Source organism: Nothobranchius furzeri, chromosome 10 (genome assembly GCF_043380555.1).
Source record: "Nothobranchius furzeri strain GRZ-AD chromosome 10, NfurGRZ-RIMD1, whole genome shotgun sequence".
Classification (NCBI taxonomy): Eukaryota; Metazoa; Chordata; class Actinopteri; order Cyprinodontiformes; family Nothobranchiidae; genus Nothobranchius; species Nothobranchius furzeri.
This window is the reverse complement of record NC_091750.1, coordinates 26711424-26714700: the sequence shown is the minus strand read 5'-3', so window position 1 is coordinate 26714700 and position 3277 is coordinate 26711424. Positions and strand designations below refer to the sequence as shown.

Genomic DNA, 3277 nt, shown 5'->3' with positions numbered 1-3277 from the left:
GATTAATATTTTCTCTGTGTAGCGGTGGCAAATGTGTATTATTTATTTGATATTCTGAATAAATATACAATATTACCTTGCTTGATCTTTTTTTGTAAATATCAGAAAATTATAGGGCTTAATCAGAAGATTCTAGGATTCTTTAATAAAGCTCCATCACACATCCGTGACCTGATTGTTCCATACGTTCGTAACCGAGCACTTCGCTCTCAGACTGCAGGTCTACTGGTGGTTCCCAGAATATCTAAAATTAGGATGGGAGGTAGATCTTTTAGTTATCAGGCTCCTCTCCTGTGAAACCAGCTCCCAGCTTTAGTCCGTGAGGCAGACATTTTGTCTACTTTTAAGAATAGGCTTAAAACATTTTTATTTGATAGGGCCTATGGTTAAAATTTGATGTTAGCCTAGATCTGGACAAGTGGGGGAGTAGATGGAGGTGGAGTGTACAGTCGGTAAAGACGGCTCTCCCTTGCCCTGCCTCCAACATGCCTCCATCTAAAAGGCTAGGTTATCCAGAGTTATCTCTGTAGTTATGCTGCTATAGGCTTAGACTGCTGGAGGACACACTGACCACTTTTCACACTCTACTGCTTTCTTCTACAATCTGCTCTTTAACTGTATTATTTCCTGTTATTTCAGCTGTTAAATTTATTTTTTCTCTAAGTGTTTTTCTCCCCAGAAGAAGCTACAACGATGTTCTGCTGAGCTGTGGTGGCCTCATGGAGGGGGCCATCGACTAGCACACTGCTGCTAACCACTTAAACTTTCTTCCTCTCCTGATAATGACTTTTTACTCTCTTTGACGTTGAATGTGCTACTACTAGTTTACCCGTTTAATTATAGATTCACTAGGATAAATACAATGAAGTTTATCTCTCACCAAATAGAATATTTACCAAGAACTCATAATGTAACCATAGAAACACTACGTGTGTGTGTGTGTGTGTGTGTGTGTGTGCGTGTGCGTGCGTGCGTGCGTGTGTGTGTGTGTGTGTGTGTGTGTGTGTGTGTCTGTGTGTGTGTGTGTGTCTGCTCTGTCTTCTCGATCCCCAGTGAGTCGTGGAGGATGGCTGCTTATACTGAGCCAGGATCCTCTGGAGGTTTCTTCCTGTTAAAAGGGAGTTTTCCTCTCCACTTTCGCTATATGCTTGCTTAGTATGAGGATTTCTGTAGTGACTTGATGCAATTAGCTGGGTTCCTTACATAGGAAACATTTTTTCTGATCAGCTTAATGATCTGACCTGGATTGGAATGTTTATTATGTGAAGTGCCTTTAGACGACTCTTGTTGTGATTTGGCGCTATATAAATAAAACTGAATTGAACTGAATTTTCTTTAATAAGCAATTATACACACTTTGTTTTAATTCATGAAAGAGTCAGGTTTACAGTAAAAAATGATTTTTATTACAAGAAAAACACGACAAGTGAACTAAGCATTTACCGTGAATGGATGGGTCTAAAGGTGATGTAGGCTATGTGTAAATGAGGTGTCGGTCAGAACTTCTGAATCTCAGAGAGCGGCGTCTCCAGATGAAAAAGAATTTGGTTAGCAATAAACTATGAGGTTGATTGTTATCAAAGCACATTCAGACGCAATCTCTCTGTGTTCTACTCTCACCCTTTGGTTGACCCTCATCCGGATCCGGAGGTCAGAAGAGGTCGGATGAGCTCAGGGCACCCAGGTCCGGTAGATTGACCGTAAGCACCAACTTTCTCCAATCTCAAGAGATGTCACCAGGCATCACCGGATGGAATCAGCTTGCGTCTCAGAAATAACTATTAAGAAGTGAACAATTCAGCTTTGTTCTGCTGTTATGATTTTAACAGCCAGTCAGAGGCTGACAGAAAGGAAGACGTTACCAAGGCAACTCTCAGAAACACATCTTCTTTAATATGGAAGTCCTGATCTGGGTAAAAGGTTTTAGCTATGTATATGGGACTTTAACTTAGTCGTACTTGTTATGGTGGATGTGCAGGTGTGTGGACCTTGTCGTCAAAACACAGGGAACACTTTGCATTCTAGTAGATAAACAACATCCAGTCAATGAGCACAATTAATGAAGCATTTCATTTCATAATACTATAATTATAATGAGTAGTCATAAACAAATGATTATGTAATGATTGTCTAGATTATAAGTCATAGGAGTTCATATTGATTTACTAAAATCATTCTTGACATCAGCACTGATTTGAGCTGGATCTTCTGTCTTCTGCAGCTGAGACCTTGAGGAAAGTAAGTTAATGTTATGATTTAGACTTGTGGAGTCTGAATCCCAGCTTGTGTGAAGGCAGACTTGTTTAAAGGGAACACGTGCAATGTTGTGTCTCCTCTCTGACCAGATGTTGAATAGATGTCAGGCTGTACCTAAACTGACCATTGCTGGACGCTACATCTGTGTGTAAATATTTCAGATTAACTAGACTGTAAAACGTCAGTTAGTCCCATGTTTAAAGAGTGGGTCAAGCGTGCCTCAGAGTCATTCTCCACCCACGTATTTTAAAAACTGCAACATTAGTAGGCGTTGCCTGGCAGACCGAGAGGGCGGAGCCGAAGCAGTGACGAAAACGATGGGTATCGAGACGATGCTAGAGGTGGGAGCTAAGCTAACGGAGGTAGCAACCTAGCTACAACTGGAGTTAACTGTGCACAACACCAGAGCTTCTGAGTCAGAGATACGCCGGGCTGACCGCTGGGTAAAACCGGGTGGAACACAGAGGTCTCCGAGAGCTCCACCAGCCGATAGTGGGAACCCAGCTCCACCAACATGTTATATTTCAACCCATTTTCTAAAGTGCAGCGTTATGTTAAATGCACTGGGTTTTACCCTATTACATTTAAATTTCATGGTTAAACAGTACATGTTAAAATCTAAGCTCAGCTCGGCAGTGACCTAAAATACATAAACATAATTTTACTTACCGAAAAAAATGAAGTGGAGACTCCTTGGACGCTCTATTAGTGCAATTAATGCCACAGCAAGTCATTTTGTCCAACAATTGCACAAATAATATCCCAAATGAACGCACACACGCTGCAACTAATGGTCTAAGTTGAGAGACTGAAACTGACGGAACAGTTTTCAGGCAAGGCCGAGGCTCTACTGAGGCCTTTCCCCGGAGCTAGCTCTGTGGTCACGTGGGTCTGATGCTCATTAATTATACAAAATTTTAGGCTTTTAATACACTTAAACAGAAGTGTGAGAAAAAAAATTCACCCCCCTCAGAGTTGTCATGAGTGTAAACTAGATCATTTAAACCAAAAACATGTTCTG

The 3277-nt window shown here is 41.2% G+C and overlaps 1 protein-coding gene across 1 annotated transcript in view; it reads left to right on the top strand.

Annotated features, from left to right (window-relative positions):
- LOC107387224 (olfactory receptor 2K2) overlaps positions 1–67 on the top strand; it is a 3263-nt gene extending 3196 nt beyond the window's left edge. Inside the window, exon 3 of the mRNA XM_054730986.2 lies at positions 1–67. This exon is cut by the window's left edge and continues 1206 nt beyond it. The gene's annotated coding sequence lies outside the window, so the exon portion shown is untranslated.
- The last annotated feature ends 3210 nt before the right edge of the window (positions 68–3277 follow it).